Raw genomic sequence first — 23110 nt, forward strand, 5'->3', positions numbered from 1 at the left:
ACTGTAAAGCCATAGTAACCAATAAAGGTTGGTAATGGTACAAAATTAGACACATTGACTGACTGAACAGAATAGAAAACTCAGATATAAAGCTGAACACCTATGCCCATCTGATATTTGACAAGGGCAACAACAAGCAATGTAGAAAGGACTCTCTATTCTATAAATGGTGCTGGGATAACTGGCTTGCCATATGCAGCAGATTAAAACTGGACCTCTACATTTCACCACATAAAAAAATTAACTCAAAATGGATCAAACATTTCAGTGTTAGACCTGAAACTATAGCAAACCTGGAAGACAATCTCGGAAATACTCTTTTAGACATTGGCCTTGGCAAAGGATTTTTGGATAAATCCCCAAAAGCAATTGCAACAAAAACAAAAATAGACAAGCTGGAGATAATTAAAATAAAGAGCTTCTGCACAGCAAAATAAACTAGCAAGAGAGTAAACAGACAACCTACAGAATGGGAGAAGATATTTGCAAACTCTGGCATTCCACAAAGGCCTAATATCCAGGATCTATGGGGAACTTAAACAAACCAACAAGGAAAAAACAAATAACTGCACTAAAAAATGGGCAAAGGACAGGAACAGACACTTCTTAGAAGAAGACACAGTACTGGCCAACATGCATATGAAAATATGCTCAGCATCACTAATTATCAGAAAAATGCAAATCAAAACTACAGTTAGAGACCATCTCACAGCAGTCAGAATGACTATTATTAAGTCAGAAAACAACAGGTGCTGACGAGACTGCAAAGAAAATGGAAGACTTAAACACTGTCGGTGAGAAGTAAATTAGTTCGGCCATTGTGAGAAGCAGTCTACAGATTTCTCATAAAATTAAAACAGAGCTACCATTCGACCCAGCAATCTCATTGCTGGTATATATCCAAAGGAAAACAAATTATTTTATAAAGAAGACACATGCACTCATCTGTTCATCACGGCACTATTCACAATAGCAAAGACATGAAATCAACCAGGTTCCCATCAATTATAGATTATATGAAGAAAATGTGGTATATATACACTATGGAATACTGTGTAACCATATAAAAAAAGAATAACATCATGCCATTTGCAGCAACATAGATGGAGCAAATTCAGGAACAGAAAATTGAATAGTGCATATTCTCACATATAAGTGGGAGCAAAACATTGAGCACACATGTACATAAAGATGGGAACAATAGATACTGTGGACTACTAAGAAGGAGGGAGGGTGTGGGGAGGGCTGAAAAACTACCTATTGAGTACTATGCTCACTGCCTGGGCAAGGGGATCTGTAACCCTACACCTCAGAATCATGCAACATTTCCATGTAACAAACCTGAACATTTACCCCCTTTACCTAAAATAAAAGTTGGAATTTTAAGAAAACAATGTAATAAAATGAAGAAAAAATAGTGACTGAACACTGCAGAAATATAAATAATTCTGAGTTATATGGAGTGTGGAGATATTGCCTGGGTGAAGTCTTCCTTCTTACCTCCCTTTTTCTAGAATATAGTGCCTGCTCTTCGTGATTCACATGCCATTTTATGTTCTTTTCTTTCAGCATGTAGATAGAGATTTTGGTCTCAGGCCTGATTTTTATCTTAGAACACATTAATCTATTTTACCTTTGAAAAAATTTCTAATACTATTTTTAACCAATAGATACCATATTAGTCAAGCTATGCTAAAGTGACAGCCCTTATATGTAAATGTCATACATAAACTAAGGTTTTTTTGCTCCCTAATAAGGGTCTATTCTGTGCTGCCTATGAACGTTGCTTACACATCATTATCCTCACTCCAGGAACCCTGATGGACAGAATAGCCACCAGTTAGAACATTGCGGTGACTATAACAAAGAAAGTCTGCAGAAGGACACAGTGGCTCTTAACGATTCTGGTTAAAAGGGACTCTTTTCCTTACCCTTAAGTTTTAGCAAGAAAAATCACATGGCAACCTGCTTGCAATAGTATAGGGAGGGAGAGGAATAAAATATTTTCAAAAAGTAATATAATCCAATCTAACATGGGTAAATAAAAATTCAGGAGAATAATTTGTACATGCTTTTTGTAATGAAGGTATGCCAAATGAATGATTTCCTCAGGAGATTGTTTCTACATCAAAAGAAAATAAATGCAAATGCTTGTATTAGAAAGGCACCACACCTGGCTCTCAAATGAGATTCTGTCACTTCTTTTCAGCACCAGGTGAATGCAAAATTTGGCAGCTTTTTATTTTGGAAAACAGATAATGTTCTGGAAAGTTACATTCATATTGTATAAAAATAATAATGGCTTCTGATCTTTACAAAGACCCTGACTGCTATTGTAATAAGTAATACGATGCAGCAAAAGAAAGTTTTGCAGCCTTTCATGGGTTACTTTATTTAGGGCGAAACAAATACAGATAATTGACATTACATTTGCTTTTACATCTGATTGTCATAACTGTAAACCTTACTTAAAATATAGAACTTTTTATGCTTGTGTATAAAACAGTAAAACCAGCAAACCTCAGTAAATAGAAGAGTTAATTTTTAGGGTTCAGTGCTTTTATGTTATTGATTAAAGAGCTTCTTAAATTGGCTACACAAGAAAAACAGCTATTGAAGGAAGAGGGACAACATATATGAGAATCTAAATGCTAGTATCTATTTTGCTTTTCTGAGAACTCTGAACCATTACATCATTGCCTTGTCTCCAGTATCTTCTTATCTTTATTCTCTTCTCTTCCATTCTTGCACAGGACACAAGAACATCTACTATGTATCCTACTTGTTTTACAAGTGTGCAGTGGTTGAGTACTCTGCCATATCTCAGCTTTTCAGTCCTGACTTCACTGTTTCCTGCCAACTGCATGCCCTGTACTACCTATCCATAGCCTTCCAAATCAATTATCTGTGGGTTATCAGTACAATTGCCTCTAAGCCATATGGCAAAGTCAATAACCACTGCAGAACATTATTATATTATTTTGCTCATAATATCAAAACTATTCACCAGTAATTCCATCAGACTTCTTGGATTTTCCATCACCACAGTTATTTGAAAGAAAAAAATCATTTCCCAAGTTTTATTCAGCTTTTAAAATGCAAACATATTATGTGAATGATAAATGTCTTAAGCACGTCATGCCACGAAGAAAGTTGGACCAAGTGGTACCTAAAGTTCCTGAGGACAAAACATCAAAGTTGGGATTATATGGATGCATTCCCACACTACTTGAATGCAAAAACTGTACTCTAAATTTCTCTATATTCTCAAAGCCTGCCACAAAATAAGCATTCAATAACTGTTCGCTATTTTATCTTTGGAAACTCAGATTTTGTATACGTTAGCATACTTGATTCTCATGAACAAAAACCCAATCTTCGTTTCATGTTATTGTCATATAAGGAAATAGAAAAACAAATGTGAAATAATGGAATCAGTAGGTAATATACTGATATTGATCAATTGGGCAACAACTGTTAATATACTGATGTTGATCAATTGGACAATTGGCCTAATCTGGCAGCAAATATTTAGAAAACGTTTCTCCATAGTGATTATAGAGGTGTGCAAACTATAGAAGTAAGGACATCTCAAAGCCTTTTTATAGTAGAAAAATGACAAATAAAAGCAGTGTTCCGGACAGACAGTAAAGGCTGTGCCTAAACATTTCTATTACTGGAGGGTTACAAATGGCCTGAGACCACTGAACTAAACATGCCTTCACTGCAAACATGTGCCTTTTTCTCCAGAAAACTCACACTATTAAGTTGTAATTATTCAAATGTTAAAAACATGAAGTTCCTTGTTTTAAAATACAGATTTTGTTTTATTCAGATATGGTGATACCAACGGATCAGGAGAGGATTACCGTTAAACAATTGTTTACTGCCTCCAGTTCTCGAAAGGAGAGGGGAACACCACACCAAGGAGGGCCATATGAGAGAACTAGGTTGGTCACAGACAGAGAGAATAAAAGGAACAGCATGAAGGCGTTTATTGTCTTTTTGCTTCAATAGAAAAAAAAGGGCTAGGCAGCGTAAGCAGGGGACCAGACATATCAGTTAAGAAACCTCCACTTGGTTGAAATCACTAGTCACTTTAGTTTTCCCAGCTGAGGTCTTAGATGTTGCACAGCATTGACTTACTGTGTTCTGTCTGAAATCTATAAGCATAATAAATGATACTGCTTTTACCACAAATATTGGTGTGATTTGCTATGCCACATTAGATCAACAGAACAGTGAGTATACTAATTGCATAGTTGAGGCAGAACTACATCCTAAAAAGGTTAGAAAGAAACGGGATTCTTAGGGCATTACAGATCTAGAAAGAAAAAATAATAATACTAATTAATGGAAGAAAAAGATCAAAGAAATGAGTTTTCAGTCGGTGAAGGACGAATTTGGAGACGTTCAGAAGAGGAACCATATGAAAATGTTTTTGTATAGCCTTTTGCTGTGGAGTACGTAGAATGTATGGATGAATTTTATATTCCATGCAAAATGTTTTTTTCCCCCTTTGGAGAGGGTGGATTTGGGGAAAAAAGGAGTACTGTCGGATTCAAAATAAGGAGGCTTAAAATAGGTCATAAAATAATGATTGCATTTTCTATTTCCTATAAAAGTTTAGTATCTTTGGCTGGGCATGGTGGATCACGTCCTGTAATCCCAGAACATTGGCAGGCTGGGGTGAGTGGATCACTTGAGTCTCGGAGTTGGAGACCAACCTGGGCAACATGGTAAAACCTTGTCTCTACAAAAAAATTAGAAAAAAAAACTTAGCCAGGTGTGGTAGCATACATCTATAGTTTCAGCTACTCAAGAGACTGATGTGGGAGGATCGCTTGAGCCTGGGAGGTCAAGGCTGCAGTGAGCCCTGATCACTCCACTGCACTTCAGCCTGGGCAACAGAGCTAGACCTGGTCTCAAAAAGCAAAACAAAACAAACAAACAAAAAACAGATTTATATCTTTAAACAACCTTTCCATGGTAAATAGTTGCAATCTTTGGGCCAAAACTGTTTGTTAGTGTTTGAAGCAGGTAACGGAACTGAAATATCAAGCCATCGTTTATCAAAAACTAGAACTATTAATTAATCTGACTTGTCCTGCACTTCATATTTCTATTTTCCCTCTTATTTCATAGATAACTTAAGTGCGTGCAACATGCCAAAAATAAACCCTTGTTTCATTTTCAGATTGAGCTTTTTGTTAGCAGTAAATATTTTTATTTTTTTCCCATTCCTAGAAGTCTTACTCTAGAATTAACTGTTTCTAGAGTATTCATTTATCTATTCATTTCTGTCAATCATGATAATCCATATTTTTAGACACAGTCTCACTCTGTCACCCAGACTGGAGAGCAGTGGCATGATGTCGGCTCACTGCAACCTCTACCTCCCGGGTTCAAGTGATTCTCCTGCCCCAGCCTCTTGAGTAGCTGGGATTACAGGCACGCGCCACCATGCCGGGCTAATTTTTGTATTTTTAGTAGAGATGAGGTATCGCTATTTTGGCTAGGCTGGTCTCAAACTCCTGACCTCATGATCTGCCTGCCTGGGCCTCCCAAAGCGCTGGGATTACAGGTGTGAGCCACTGTGCCCGGCCCAAATGATACACACGTTTTAAGTCCTTCGATGTTGTTAATTAACTTGATATGAAAAATATGGGAATTCTTTTTCACTGAGCTTGTTATTTACCATCAGAGTGAGTGGAGAAAGAATGTAATTCAGTGCTTTTCATAGTTATCTTGGTCCCTAAACTTTCCAGAAGTTGATAATCATATTGATCACAGGCAAAACACTCTGAGAAATCTATGGAGGAAATGGTCCTTTAGTCTTGGGGTTTGTTACCTCTGGCTCTTGTAGATATTACACCCTCTGTCACATATTTCAGTTTTATCCTTCCTTAGTTGCTTTTGTTTAAGAAAACAGAGATTCCCTGTCCTGTGGCTTACTGAATTGCATTTGTTTATAGCCATGTAATGTTCATTTGCTACTTTGGTAATTGCCTGGATGATAAAAACTTCATATTTAGATGGAGGGTGAAGTGTTTGGTAATTGTTGCATCTTTCATTCAAGTCTTGAGAATTCCTATTGGATAACCTTATAAAAGAAAGAAATACAGGAAAACCAAAAGGCAAGATGGGTATTTAACAAGCTCATTTGAACTTTATTTTCCAAGTAATAATGTTGTTGCCAAAGACATTCAAAAGACCCTCTTAGGAAGTTTAGTGAACACATATGAGAAAACTTACATTTTCCCCATAAGGAAATGAGACATTTTGCTTGTAAAATCAAAATTATAATACCTTGTAATGAACTACTACAGAGGTGTAGTTCCTTCTGACAACAAAGTTATAATTATAGGCAAACAGCTGGGTGCATTCTGCTTGGTTCACTGTTTTTGCCTAGGGGATGTTTTAAGGAATAAAGGGAAAACAACGATGCTTCATTTTTTTCTTTAGCTTCTTATGGCTTTTTTAAAAATGTGACACAACTCAAAACAGATATTCCAATGAACACTTTACCTAAAAGAAAATCAGTTGAGCTAGAGAATGAGCTTTACTACGTCCATTAGTAAAATTAATCCTTAAAAATACCACCTTTTAAATAATAATAAGATAATACTCATCATTCGTCCAAAGCCAAATTGTTTTATTTTTCAAACTTAGGAGACAATATGAGGCTGTATTTCATCAAACTATTTTAGAGGCAAAATGAAACATTTAATTTAATTCTCTAATACGGTTTGTGACTAAACGAAGCATCTGTTTTTCTATGAGTAACTTCATGGGCTGAATTCTGTCTCCCTAAAATTCATAGGTTGAATCTCTACCCACTCATGTGACTATATTAAAAATAAGGCCTTTAAGGAAATAACTACAGTTAAATGAGGTTATAAGTGTAGGGACAGAATCTAACAGAATTGGTGTCCTGATAAGGCCACCAATCTTTGTGTATAGAGAGCTCTCCGTCTCCATGCACATGCACCAAAGAAAGACCCTGTGAAAACATAGAGAGGAGGAGGCCATCTGCAAGCCAGAAAGGCAGCACTCACCAGGATCAGCCCATGCTGGCACCCTGATCTTGGATTTCAACCTCCAGAACGGTGAGAAAATGAATTTCAGTGATTTAAGACATCTAGTCTGTGGTATTTTGTCATGGCAGCTTGACCTGACTGATACAGTGGGATTAATCAAGGTTTATGGGATTATTGACATATTTGACCTATTTAAAATCCCTGCTATGTTTGTGGATGGATACTGCCTCTTTTCTTATAATCTCAAACTTGATATATACTCATATTTTAAGACAAATCTGCTTAAAAAGAAGTTGTTTCACAATAGCCTGTTTTCTCTATTACACACACACAGAAAATCATGCCATTATCTCCTGAAAAATCTCATTATGGTGTTTTGCCCTAAAGTTTAAAAACAAACAAAGGGAAACCTTATTTTAATATTTAATAAATGCACCTTAACCAGGGAGTATGCCGTGGGTTTTATTCCATACTTCTGCTGTTTGTGAAATGAACCAGATATTTTTCCTGTTTGCAGGTATTTCCAATCTGATGTGGTAGAATTGGTGGGAGTGGATGCTGTAGCATCCAGCTAGGGAGGCCCTTCTCGTAGACAGTCCTCTTGCTTTCGAGTAACGTTTCTCAAATTTGAATGTGAATATAAATCACCTGAGCATTCTTTTAGATCTCACCTGAGACTGTACATATTGACCTGGGGAAGTTGATGTGGCTACTCTGTGAGGAAGATTTTGAACATAAAGGATTAAGAATGCACCACATTTCACCAAAAAATGAAACACAAAGCATGTTTCCCCCTTGAAAACTGGAGTTGTTTTTGTTCCAAATCACGCATCCCAAATTACCCAAAGTGGAGGTCTAAACAGACCAACTTCTTCAGATGACTGTGCCCTTTGAGTTGGATGATATTTATTTAGGAAGTGCTTAAAACTGCCTAGAAATGTTTAATCATAAAGGAAAACCTGGGGAGGGAGCATGCTTGTTGCTTGTCCCTGGGTAATTTGACAGGTTAGTCCCCATTTTGGGTTCAGAAATACCCATTCGACATCCAGGAGTCCTGAGAGTAAGTTCAGTTTCTGCTTTTACTTAGACAGTCTCTGTCACCACTCAGGTAGGTTGGCTGCAAGACATCCCACAGAAGAGTCAGTAGGCTTAAGCCCCTGGGTCAGGACAGCAATCCTGGGAAAGATCCTAGGGGATTCTCCATGAGAAAATGGGTGGACGATGGATGTGACTTGATTTATAACATTTAACTTTTGAGAGAAATAATATATGAGTCTCCATTTGAATCCTTATTCTCATGCACACAGATTTTAAAGCCAAGATTATTTGGAATTGCTTAGCTATACCTCCTTTAAAACACCAGAAAATCAAATCTTATTTTAATTTGTAACAGTAAGGGAGAGCAAATTCAGGAGAAGATATTTATAGAATTTTAGGTCCTGGTTGTAGTGATTTTAAGAAAGATCATGATAGTCAGGAAATTGATTGGAATTTGAGGGAGTTTATGAAAAGAGTAGTTAAGAAATGGTGGTTATAGCAGGGTGAGGGTCTTAAAGCAAGGATTGATACGAAAGCTGTTTGTTTTAATAAATAAAATATTTAGTTGTTCTACAAGGATTGTTTTCAATCAGGGAGGATGTGGTCATTTGGACCTTTTCACTTTAGAAATCCCACGCATTCCTCTGGCTCTTGACGCCTCTGCTCAGAGGCTTCTTTGAGCTGTGTGCTTTGCTGAAAATCCTGATAATTGGACTTGGCTCCAGAACCCAGAAAGGAGGGCATAAGCTATGGCAGTGTCCAGACATAGGTTGCAGAGTCACCAATGGATGTCAGGAATGAGGGTGCAGTTTGAGAAACCTTTCTGAGCAATCTATGTAAGTAGCTCTCTGCCTGGTGGCTGCCCTGGACAGCCAGCCAGATATGGTTGTGGTGTCTAGACAGAGTTACTGCAAGCAAAATCAGAATGCAGGTGCTTGGGAAGGTCGAAACTCAAAAGCAGCCTACCTCCTCAGAATAGTGGCCACGTAAAGTGATTAACCAAAATGTAGGAAAACATAGTTTTCTAAGCTCCTACATATCCATTAACTAACTTGATCTAATCAACTAACATGATCACATTCTGATTTCATATATAAGCAAACTGAAGCCTTGGAACATGGCTTAGCCACCTTAGGTTGCACAGATGAGCAAGCAGTCACTCAAAGACAGGCCTGTGCTAATTTACAGCCCAGGCTATTTCTGTTGTCCTACTGGCTTCCTGGCATGAAGCAAAGCTCGTCTGCCTTGGGGTTCTCTGGCAAATAGGCAGCTCTCTATAAAGTGTTGGGAGTGCTAGTCCAAGAGTTTTGGCTTTCCAGGACACCTTTCTAGCCCAGAGTCTGTGGCCTTTTCTTGTTGCCCTAGCTGAGAATGCTGCTAGAGATAATCCTGGCTAATGTGGGGAGGAGGATGAGTCGAAAATCTGGAAACTCAGCACATAAATAAAGAAAAAGCAACACGATCATCAAAATGAAATCAGGAAAAGCAAAATAACTACTCTTCTTGGCTGGTTAGTCATGTGGGGCCTGGGTCTGGGTCTGAGATGGACCAAACACATTTCTGTGTGGAAATTTCATATGAAATCCAGAGCCCAGATGCCCTAAAGTTGTGCCGAGCACACAGTCTGACCAGTCTGCCAGCTGTCACAACTGAGAAAGGGAGCACTAATGGTATCTAATTGGTAGGGGTCATGGATGCTGCCACACATCCAATCAGAAATGGTCAGCCTCTGCGATGGTGAAGGTCTTGTGCCAACTTGACTGGGCCTCAGGCACCCAGGTGTTTGGATAAATATTATTCCTGGGAGTTTCTATGAGGATGTTTCTGAGTGATACTAACATTTGAATCGGTAGTCTGAATAAGCAGATTGCCTTCCTTCATATGACGGTGCTTCAGCCAATTCCTTGAAGGTGTAAGTAAAATAAAATGAGTAATAAAGAGTTCTTTTTCTCTGCCTATCTTTGAGACGGTACATTCGTTTTCTGCCTCAGACCTAGACTTGGGCTAGAACTTGGACCTCTCAGCCTCCATAATTGCAAGAGCCAAATATTTGGGAAATCTCCCTCTCTGTTTCTCTCTCTCTCTCTTTCTCTCTCTCTTTGTATATCTCTGTGTATCTATGTATCTATGATCTATCTATCTCATCTCCTATTGGTTCTTTTTCTGGAGAACCCAGATAAATATAGCCCTTCACAACAACAACAACAAAAAATCTGGTCCAAAGGTTAGTAGTGCTAAAATTCAGAGGCCTGTTCTACCATCTTTGTTCAATTATCTGCTTATTTTTAGTATTGTTCACGATAGAGGAAATGTTTTATAATATTTTAGCACAAGAACAGGAAAATATATCGGTTTCAGTTCTCAGATCCAGACTAAGCTCAAGGAATAGGGCATCATGTGTCAAAATTTCTTGTTTCTCTGCTTAGAAGATCATTTTTAAATTGTGTGACATAACACAGCTGGATGTGGTGGCTTACACCTGTAATCCCATCACTTTGGGAGGCCAAAGCAGATGGGTCGCTTGAAGTCAGGAGTTCAAGACCAGCCTGGCCAAAATAGTGAAACCCCATCTCTACTAAAAGTACAAAAATTAGCCAGGGGTGGTGGCACATGCCTGTAGTTTCAGTTGCTCTGGAGGCAGAGGTCAGAGAATCGCTTGAACCTGGGAGGAGGAGGTTGCAGTGAGCGGAGATTGCGCCACTGCACTCCAGCCTGGGCAACAGAGCAAGACTCTGTCTAAAAAAAAAAGAACGGGGCATAAGAATATTAGACAATCATGATAGTTCGTTTGTTTCCTTTTTATTTCTGTACTTACATTTGTAATTTTAAAAGTCCAAGAAAGTTTTGTGGCAACACTTTTCTCATAGACTAGCAAAAGTTTCTCCTTGAGGGTCCAACATTATATCCAAGCCAAGCCTTCTTTACTTTGAATGACTGTCCACCATCATGGAAACTCTAGGGGTGGGAGTTATAAGACCTTAATTACATGGTTTACTGTTTCTGCTCATCTAGGAACTAGAACAAGCAGGATTCTCCCAACTTTTGGGGTCTCTTACAAAACATAATATGAGGTGGCTTTTTGGCAGAGGTAAGCTGTGAAAAATTCTACTTCATGTGTTAAAGGTTTTTTTAATACAATCTGATAAATAGTATTTTCCCTTTTTTGGGGGGGCAGGGAAGGGACCGAGTCTTGCTTTGTCGCCCAGGCTGGAGTGCAGTGGCATGATCTTGGCTCACTGCAACTTCGCCTCCTGAGCTCAAGTGATTCTCCTGCCTCAACCTCCCCAGTAGCTGGGACTACAGGCACCCACCACAATGCTCGGCTAATTTTTTTGTATTTTTAGTAGAGACGGGGTTTCGCCATGTTGGCCAGGCTGGTCTCGAACTCCTGACCTCAGGTGACCCACCTGCCTTGGCCTCCCAAAGTGCTGGGATTACAGGGGTGAGCCACAACGCCTGGTCTTTCTCTCTTTTTGAATTAACTTTACAATCATCCCTTTTTTCCTGCAAAGAAATAGGTCAAAATTGACCTAAGGGTCTATTTCGAAGGCAGACATCAGTTTATTGAGATAAACAGATCCCCATGCAATTGCCTACAGTCGGGAATATAGAATTTTGTATCTCAACTCTAATATCAGATGTCAGATATCAATAATCTCTCTTTATTTACAATGCCCTATGTGGTTATTAAATATCATGGTAATGTTTTGGTCTCAATAAATAGAATGGCTACAGGCCAGATGAGGAGATTTCTAGAATATAGGTCTTCAGAAATACAAACAAAATATTTAGGGGTTCAGCATAAGTAGTTTCACTTTCCTGTGGGACATGTAAAGTTGAGGCAGCCCCCAAATAGGCATCATATCTAAGCAAGGTATATTCTAAACTCTTTTATATAAACAATCTCTAAAGCTAGCAAACTTCCCAAACAATGTTTCCATGCTAAAAGAAGGACTCAATATGTCCTTTTGTGATATGCCATAATGGCCTATTGTAGATTACTGTCGTCTAGTTTCCTTTATTTACCTTTGTCATTTACCTTTCCTGAGAAGTGTGGGTGGTATAAAGGTTGAAATGCCTGATTAAGCATCAAGTCTTAGAAAAATGTTTAATGACAGTGTTGGACAACTAAATAACTTTACATGGGAGAGACTGACTGGTCCTTTTTGTATTTATCTTACTTGGGTACCATTGAATTTCTTGAAACTTTAATATTATTTTTATCAAATTCAGAAAAATTTAGTCATTATATCTTTGGATATGTTTTTCTAACCCATTTTCTATCCTGTCTCCTTCTGAGACATTTATTGTACATTCATTAGTAATTTTGTAACAGCCATACAAGTTTCTGCTTATTTTTTGTCAATTTATTTCTCTCATGATTTTTTTCTGATTGGTTAATTTCTATTGATCTCCCTTCAGATTTATTGATTCTTTCTTCTGTAATCTAAAATAAGCATATTGATCCCAATTAGTGAATAGCTGCTTCAGCTATTGTATCTTCTATTTCAAAATTTCCATTTTTATAGTTTCTATCTATTTAATAAAATCCCAGTTTGTTGAGTCATTGTCATTACAGGTTTCACACATTATTCCTATTAAGTTTTTACCCTCTGTTAATAGATCCATGCATAGGTTTTGGGCTCACTTTCAACTCTCAGTCAGCCCTCAATTCTTGTTTTGCTTTTGCTTTCCAAGGGGTTGTCTTGAGTTTCCCCTTGTGGTCAGGGATGTGCAGAGAGCTTGCAATCATTATCATAATTTCCCTGTTAAATACCTGATTCACCTGTCATTCTTCACATCCAGAATGATAGAGAGATGGGTTCTCCCCCTTCATTTCTTATTGAATGTGTTACTTTTAACTGATAGATCCACAGCTTGCCCCTGCTCCTGCCCCACGTCCATATCTTCTGACAACTCTGCCAATTTTCCAGGCAGTGACAAGTGCTGAGGCTGCCAACAAAACTGAAGGAAGGGGTAATCGATACATCCCCAAGCATGAAGGCATTAGACTCCTGCTGTTCTTCCCACAGCTACAGCAATTTTTAAATAATACATTATTTTCATTTTTTCCTGACTCTGAAGCCTTGAAATGATTGATTTTGAACATTGTGTCTAGTTTGAGAGGTTGAATACACCTAAGGGCAATGGCCAGATCATATAGGAAAACAGAACTCTGACCTACTACACCTGAAAGAAGCAGTCCAGGAAACCACACCACAGCTGCTGCAACAGTAGACCCAGAATGGTCAGGACTTTCCTATTTTTGTTCTTTTATCTATTTTATCTGAGGATTAACTGTGCAATACTGTCACATAAAAGTCCCTCTTCTAGTTAGCTCACTTTCCATGCCAAAAACCTCTAATCAAAGTGTCACTGAAGCCCTTATTTCTTTTCAGTATAAAGCTTTCCCATTTATCTGTCTCTGAGACTTTGTCAAATACAAAATAAGTGTGCCTGACTGTCTTGTTATAGCAAAATCTGAATCATTGCTGATTCATTCTCATTTGTGTGGTCTTGGTTTGTTTCCACAACTTTTATATTCATTTGTTGTGTAGAGTAGTCATGCAGTTACACCTGGCATTTATTTCTCTAAGATTCACTTTTAATACAGAAATAGAAAATCCTTGTTGAAGGTTTAAATGTTAAATGGGCACTTTGTTCATTTTAAGAGAACATTCATTGTTCTTATTTTTTTTCCCTTGACTTTATTAGCTATTTCAGGACAACCATGTTTTGTTTCTAAGTTCCTTCTGCTTACAGTATCTCTGGGATATTGAGAGGCTTATTTCCTGGTGTTTGAATGAATTGGGTAGAATAATATAATTGCTTTATATCACTGTAAATTCATTACTTTGGGAGATCTATATCTGATCTGTTCTACATCTCATTTACAATGCTCGATGGGTAAATGTCCATTGTAGTATGTTGAATTGTGCTCCAATTCATTATCCCAAAAGATATGTTTCGTTTCTAACCCCCAGTATCTGTGAACAGGAACCTATATGTGAACAATATATTGGCAGATATAGTCAAATTAACATGTTATATTTGATTAGGATGGGCTCAATGAAAAGTAGTGGGCACTCAGATGCAAGGTAATCTGACTACATTGTGGTCATACAGGCTCACCAACAGGGAGCTCAGAGTTGCTCACAGAAGCACACCATTGAAGTTTGGGAATCTCAAGCTACGGCAGAAAAAGAATTGCACGTTGTGCACATGTACCCTAGAACTTAAAGTATAATGATAATAATAATAATAATACAGAAATACTGCAAGGTGTCAGGTAAATGCTCATTAAGTGTTAGTAACTATTCTCTTACTATAACTATGTGATATAACATGGCAACTAAAACTATATTGTATGTGTCCTACTTTTGTAGAATGCTGAAAAATTCAGAGACTTGACAAGAAAGACCTGTTAATAAAACATCAACTGATGAAAGAAAGGTTAGTTGGTAAATAACATGAAGACAAATGCAATACTATTTAAAGCTTAGAAAACATGAAAAATTACTCAAGAGAAGTACATAAATAGTCTTAAAAAGAAAAATGAACAAAACGTTTAAAACTAATGTTGGCAGCCAGATATTTATATGCCCAAGCCAGGGGAATTCATAGAAAAGCCAAAAAACTTATGAATTTTAACATACTATTGCTTTTTAAAAGAATATACCCAAACTGTAAGCACCTCTCATCACCTGAGTTTATGAATTATTCTTGGAAAATTCTACTTCTTCACATTTTCTGAATTTTCTATGGAGAATGCATGTAACCTCGCCAACAAAAAATATTATTAAAGATATTTGCTTAAATGAAAAAGAAAGAATTTTGACAGATTTGTGAGAATATTGTCATCAATCTATTCTCAAAAAGACAACCAGATAAGCTGCTAATCAAGCTAAATATGGCTACTAGTTTTATAGCAATATGAGAGAATATTACTTTTGCAGAGTATTAATAGTATGTAGAAAATGGAAAATCAGTAGAGACAATGTATAGGATTTTAGAATTTTTTTTCTGGGCAATTTTAAGACATTCTCGTTTAAGCAGAGAAGTGACCAAGAATGGGCAAAACTTATGCAATTACAGCTTTGGATGTGTGGCTAGATGAGGACAAGATGAAGGTCTTGAAGCAAGGATTTAAGACCAAACTCTCAACTTTGATGTGTAAGCCATTTCAGTTGGTTCAGAGTCTTATATTCCAGGAGTAAGTATTCTTAGGCAAAAAGCAGCTAATTCCTTTTTGTCTGCTTATCATATTGTTTAGTACAGAAATAGGAAATCATGTTTGGCTCAGAATGATTTAGTGAAGGATAAAAGAGGTGTGTCTGTTTAAATTCTCAAAATAAAGGACATTTCTGTTTAATGACTTCTTATCTTGCCAGAAATGCATTTTTGTTGAAGGAGAATTTCATAAAAGAAGACTAGAGAAGTAAAAAATTATGAATTCCAAAATTCAGCTCCTTTCCTCTTGTATTTAAAAGGAAGAATGTCTTTTTCAGCTATTCTCAATAGGCTAAGCCATTAGCAAGAAAGAAAAGGACCTTTAAAAATCCTTGCCTATAAATATAATATAATATTACATAATAGTAATTATGAAGTGATGCTGCACTTTTTATAACATCTAACAAATATATTCTGAGACTATTATGCTCTTTTTCAAATACTTGGGATAAATTCCACAAAGTTTGCATTTGATGCTCTTATATTCAGTTTGTGCTATTCAAAAGAATATTCAATAAGCTACTCCAAATAGTTACATTATAAAATATTCAAGTGTCAGTAAATCCTAATCTTATTTTCCTACTAACTGCTGAATAGTTTCTAGCTTATTTACATGTAAACAAAGTTATACACTAACTCCAAGACCAATTATTTTATAACAATGTATAGCAAGATTTAATAATGATTTCTCTATGAAAATACATTTTAGAAATAGGTCACTACGTCAATTTTGACAGGTGAATTAAAAGTATAAAAAGTTGAGTGATATTTCTATATTAAAACTCCCTTCATTTTAACTTATGTAAAAGTTTTCTTAATACTCGGCTCTATAAAAATAAAAAGCAGAGTACCATCCAGAAAATGGATGGTGACCCTATATCATAAATACATGTCCATGGATATGTAAATTAATTTTGAAAAACATCTATTTTATTAAAAGATAAATGTCTAATAAAATTTTAATTTTTATTCTCATTTATATTTAAGCAGTTAAACATTTGCATTACTTTAGTTACTATTTGTTATATAATGTGCAATGATAACATGCTAAGATGGTAAATCTCAGAATAATTATTTTTCATTGAAATCTTTTTCTATGTATACACACATATGAACACATATGCATGTACTCTTATAAAGAATAATAAAAACAAAAACAGAAAACCTAAATGGGCGATTTTTAAAAATAACACACATTTTAAGAACATTAGAGTATGCAAATTTCTGGGAAAAATAGAGTGTGAATATGTGATTACAATTTTAAGATAAAAAATGTACGTTGGTTAGTATTAATAAAGATATTGTTAACATTCTGTTCAAAACAGAATGTGTATGTTGATAAAACAAATTAAATTACCTGTTCAAATAAACTAATCAATACTCTTTAGGAGAAAACAATAGAATCTCATTTTTTCACAAATAAAATGTACAATGTCAAGAATATAGTATAATAATCTTCTTACAAGAATAAATGGAAAAATGTGACCTAGCCATAAGATAATAATAGAGATTGACTTGGAGCTGACTCAGATACAGGTATCAGAAGATGAGGAATTTTAGAAGGCTCTTATAATCATTTTCATGAAGTAGGGAAGAGTGGGTCCATAATAAATAAAAAGATGGAAAGACACAGCAGAAAGATTAATAACTTTAAAATAAAATTTGGAATTCACAAAATTAAAATCTTTAAAAATAACTATTGTGTATGCTTAACTGGGAATGGATATGATATAGGAAAGCCTGCATATTTAAAAATGTGCAATAATAATTATCCGATGTGAAAAACAGATTTTAAAAGTTTAAAAAAGACCCAAATCTCAGGAACATATGAGAAAATACGAAAAGATTTAACACACCTATAACTTTTAAACCAGAGAAATAAAAGAGCATGGGATAGAAAAGAAAATATTTTTTAAAAAGCTTTAATTATTTCCAAAATTCTCAATGACATAAATCTACAGGCTCAAGAAGCTCTGTAAACTTCATGAAGAATAATTCTGTAACTACTGTCAGCATTATTGATAATGCTAACAGTATCTTTATTAAAACCAAGAAAATAAAAATAAAAGCAATACAGAAAGATTTAGAGAAATATTAATCACCAACCAGAAAAAAAAAAAAAGGCATAAGATGTGAAGGCTGCATCCTCCATCCAGGAAATAAAATGTATCTGAAAAATAAACACATTATTACATAATTTCAAGATGAAAGAAAACAAAGAGTATTTTCTGCAAGAACTATCCAACAAGAAAACTTAAAGGAATTCCTTCAAATTGAAATTAAAAGAATATATTTTGGAAGCAATAGAAAGCATCAGTAATCATACATACAAGGGTAAAATAAATGAATAATTTTTGTTAATTTGTTTTAAACATATAACACCATTTAAATAAAAAATGATAAGATTATGCTGTAAGTTTTTAATATATGAAGGTTTAATACATGACAATTTTAACATAAATGATGTAAGTTAAAGGATCTATACTATTGCAAGACTTCTACATTTTAAGTGAATTTGTGCAATATTAACTCTAAAAAACTGTAAAATTTAGAGATATATTTTAATCCCTAGAGAAAACACAAGATGGTATAGTTAAAAAGTCAATGAATAAATTAAGGTGGAATTCTAAACATCTAAAACCATAATGACCCAAAATCTAATAATCAAAACAAAATGAGGAAAAGAGAAAGAACGGAAAAAATAGAGGAAATTAATAGTAATATGTGGTGAACTTAAATCCAAATATGTCAATAAATACATTTAATAATGTCTAGATATTACAATTAAAAATAGAAAAGATGTCAATGGAAAATAAAGAAAGATTCACTGAAATATAAATATATAGTTTTAATCTAAATGTATAGAAAAAGATATTTCAGGCCAATAGTAAGCATAAAAAGACTGAGTGGCAAAAGTAATATTATATATCAAATATACTAAATAGTTAAATAAATTAAATACATGAAATACTAACTTTAGGACAAGAAAATTACCAGAGGAAAAAAGGAACAATTCCTAAAAATAGAAGTTTAAATTTACTACAAATATATAAGAATCATGTCTATATATGTTTTGAATAACAGAACTTCAAAATGCATAAGTGAAAATTGAAACCTTTAAAGGTAAAATAGATGATTCTGCAGTTATAACAGGAATGTGATTGTCCGCACAGGTTGCCATAACAAAATACCATAGACCGGGTGTCCTAAAGCAACTGAAGTTTTTATTTTCTCATAGTTATGGAGTCTGGAAGTCCACGATCAGAATGTTAGTATGGCCAAGTTCTAGTGAAATCTCTCCTCCTTCCTTGCAGATGTTGTCTTCTCTCTGTGTCCCTACATGGTAGGGTGCAATCTCTCTCTCTCTCTCTCTCTCTCTCCCCCCCCTCCCCCCTTCTCTCCTCTGTGTGTGTGTGTGTGTGTGTGTGTGTGGGTGTGTGCGCGCGCGCGCGTGCATACAACTCTTCTAAGACCACAGTCCTATCAGGTTAGGGCCCAACCCTTATAACCTTGTCTAACCTAAATTACCTCCTAAATACCCTATCTCTAGACACAGTCACATTGTGGGTTAAGGCTTCAAGATATGACTTTGGGGAAGCAAACAATTCAGTAGATAGCAACGTGATTTTAATGGTCTTATATCAACAATTTACAGAATAAGACAACAATTCATTAAAGGCATAGAAAGTCAGAAAATCTATTTTAACTGCCTTGAAATAATTGATAATCTAGAGGAGAATACATCTAACACTTGGAACATAAACCTTCTGTACAAGTTTGCATTTTATGTTTACAAAATAGGGTATATACTAGATAAAACGAGTCATAAAAAATTTTTGAAAAATGGAATTATAGATTATTTGTACTATAGTAAAATTAATAATCAAATATCTTTGGAAAGCCTAGATATTTTGAAATTAAATAAAACACTTCTAAGTAATCAACACATTAAATTAAAAAGTATAAGATAAATTAGAAAATACTTTGAACTGAGTGATAATAGAAAATAATCTATAAAGTTTGCAGAATTCATAGCTTTATATTTCTATATTTTAAAAAAGGAGAAAGACTTACATTCAATTATTTAATATTCTATCTAAAGAAGGTAGAAAAACAGGAGCATTGTTGAAAATACGTCAGGGGTAAAGAGGAGCACAGCCTACATGTTAACCTAAGGGGTTTAGATAAGTCTAATAATCAAATACAAAGGTAGCTTCTAAATGGGGAGATTTTACATTTCTTTTTGGTTGAATAATATTCCATTATGTATATATACTACATTTTTTTTCTGTCATTTTCAGCAACATGGATGGAACTGGAGGCCATTATATTAAGTGAAATAAGCCAAGATACAAAAAGTGGATCTCATGATGATACAGCATAGATTGGTGGTTACTAGAGGCTAAGAAGAGTATGAGGGAGTGGGGAAATAAAGAAGAAAAAAAGAATATAAGGTATTTATTACCAGTGAACTGTACACTTAAAAATGATAAAGATGGTAAATTATATATGTATATTTTACCTCAAATAAAATTTAGAAAAGCAATTATAATGTTCAGTATACATTTCTCAGTAGTTCTATTCAAATATATTGGAAAATAAGCATTGAAGGAATGAATATTGCCACAGGTAACAAGTATCAGAGAAAGCAATAAACCTGCCATTCATTCCCCTGACTTGCATATATACGTATTTTTGTAATTCTGGTTTAAAGGTGGTTAATATGAATTTTCGCATACATGACTTTTTGTCTTACATTGAATTACACTGATGTCTTTTACTCATAAACACTTTATGTCAAAATTAAATATAGTCATGTGTGACAATTAACAATATAATTTTATGAGATCTCTTGGGTAAAAATATGATCTTGTTGAAAACAGATTGTTCATGCATTGAAATGAAAAGTGTACTTAAAAAAAATCCCAGGTGACAACTTTCTCTGATATTTCATAATGTCACAGGCAATTAAAATTCACTTTCTCACCTCTGGCTGCTTTCTTCTACTGGTGGGAATACAGGAAGGAAAAACAGGAAGACAAAAGGCATAAGGTTTATAGCCACGTGTCAGGAACAAATAAAATTGCAACTAATTATAAGAATTTGAAACCAACATATAGTTATTTTACAGGAATGTTTTGTGTTTTTATTTAAGAAAAGTTATTTAAATCAGTGATATATAATCACAAAAAAGAAAAATGCAATAAATGGTGAATTCAAAAAATTAAACCACCAAAAATTACTCACTTGTCAATTCACTGAAGATCAATGTTATTTTAACTCTAAAATATTTAGTTATTCCTTAGTTTAAACTATGTGAACATATCATAATTTATTAAAATAAATTTCTAGTCTGGGCTATTTAAATAATTTTGAAACTGTTACTATTATGAACAGAACTAAAAACAAAAATCACTGGATCATCTAAATAGACACAGAAAAAGCATTTGACAAAATCCAGCATCCATTTATGATTAAAACCCTCAGTAAAATTGGCATACAAGGGACATATCTCAATGTCATAAAAGCCATCTATCACAAATCCACAGCCAATATAATAATGAATAGGGAAAAGTTGAAAGCATTCCCTCTAAGAACTGAAACAAGACAAGGATTCCCACTCTCACCACTTTTATTCAACATAGCACTGGAAGTCCTAGCCAGAGGAATCAGAAAAGAGAAAGAAACAAAAGGCATCCAGTTCAGTAGAGAGGAAGTCAAAGTGTGGCTGTTTGCTGATGATATGATTGTATACCTAGAAAACCCTAAAGACTCCTCCATAAAGTTCCTAGAACTGATAAATGAATTCAGCAAATTCTCAGGATACAAAATTAATGTACACAAATCAGTAGCTCTGCTATACACCAATGGAGAGCAAGCTGAGAATTAAATTAAAAACACAACCCCTTTTACAATAGCTGCAAAAATAAACAAACAAACAAACAAACAAACAAAATACTTAGGAATATACCTAACCAATATACTTAGGAATATACTTAGGATATGAAAGACCTCTAGAAGGAAAACTACAAAACACTTCTGAAAGAAATCACAGACAACACAAACAAATGGCAACACCTCCCATGCTCACGGATGGGTAGAATCGATATTATGAAAATGACCATATTGCCAAAAGCAATCTCTAAATTTAATGCAATTCCCATCAAAATACCACCATCATCTCCAAATTCAATGCAATTCCCATCAAAACACCACCATCATTCTTCATAAAACTAGCGAAAACAATCATAAAATCCATATGGAACCAAAAAAGAGCCCACATAGTCAAAGCAAGACTCAGCAAAAAGAAAAAATCTAGAGGCATCACATTACCTGATTTCAAACTATACTATAAGGTCATAGTCACCAAAACAGCATGGTACTAGTATAAGTACAGGCACATAGACCAATGGAATAGAATAGAGAGCCCAGAAATAAACCCAAATACTTACAGCCAACTGATCTTTGACAAAGAAACAAAAACATAAAGTGGGGAAATGATGCCCTATTCAACAAGTGGTGCTGGAATAATTGGCAAGCCACGTGTAGGAGAATGAAACTGGATCCTCATCTCTTAGCATATGCAAGAATCAACTCAAGATGGACCAAGTACTTAAGTCTAAGACATGAAACTATAGAAATTCTGGAACATAACATAAGAAAAACCCCTCTAGACATTGCGTTAGGCAATGACTTCATGACCAAGAATCCCAAAGCAAATGAAAGAAAAACAAAGATAAATGGTTGGAACTTAATTAAACTAAAGAGCGTGTGCACAGCAAAAGGAACAGTTAGCAGAGTAAACAGAAAACCAACAGAGTGGGAGAAAAGGTTCACAATCTATACATCAGACAAAGGACTAATATCCAGAATCTATAAGAAACTCAAACAAATTAGCAAGAAATAAATAAACAATTGAATCAAAAAGTGGGCTAATGACATGAACAGACAATTATCAAAATAAGTTATACAAATGGCCAAAAAACATATGAAAAAAATGATCAATGATCAACATCACTAATGATCAGGGAAATGCAAATCAAAACCTCAATGTGATGTCACCTTAAACCTACAAGAGTGGCTATAATAATAATCATAATCATAATCATAATAATGAAATAAAAAGAAATGCTGGCATGGATGCAGTGAAAAGGAAACATTTCTACACTGCTGGTGGGAATGTAAACTAGTACAACTGCTATGGGAAACAGTTTGGAGATTCCTTAAAGAACTAAAAGTTGAACTACCATTTGATCCAGCAATCCCACTACTGGGTATCTACACAGAGGAAAATAAGTCATTGTAAGAAAAAGATACTGGCACATGCATATTTATAGCAGCACAATTCCCAATTGCTGAAATATGGAACCAGACAAAATCCTCGTCAATCAACAAGTGGATAAAGAAACCGGTATATAAATACAATAGAATACTACTCAGCCATACACAGGAATGAATTAATGGCATTTACAGCAACCTGGATGGGATTCGAGATTATTATTTTAAGTGAAGTAACTCAGGAATGGAAAACCAAACATTGTATGTTCTCATGCCTAAGTGTGAGCTAAGCTATGAGGATGCAAAGGCATAAAAATGATACAACGGATTTTGGGCACTCGAGGGGAAAGGGTGGGAAGGGAGTAAAAAATAGAAGGCTACAAATTGAGTTTAGTGTATACCGCTTGGGTGATGGGTGCACCAAAATCTCACAAATCACCACTAAAGAATTTACTCACATAACCAAATACAACTTGTTCCTCCAAAACCTATGGAAATAAAAAATTTTTAAAAAATAAACTGTT

The sequence above is a fragment of the Chlorocebus sabaeus genome, chromosome 14 (assembly GCF_047675955.1).
Source record: "Chlorocebus sabaeus isolate Y175 chromosome 14, mChlSab1.0.hap1, whole genome shotgun sequence".
Taxonomy (NCBI): Eukaryota; Metazoa; Chordata; class Mammalia; order Primates; family Cercopithecidae; genus Chlorocebus; species Chlorocebus sabaeus.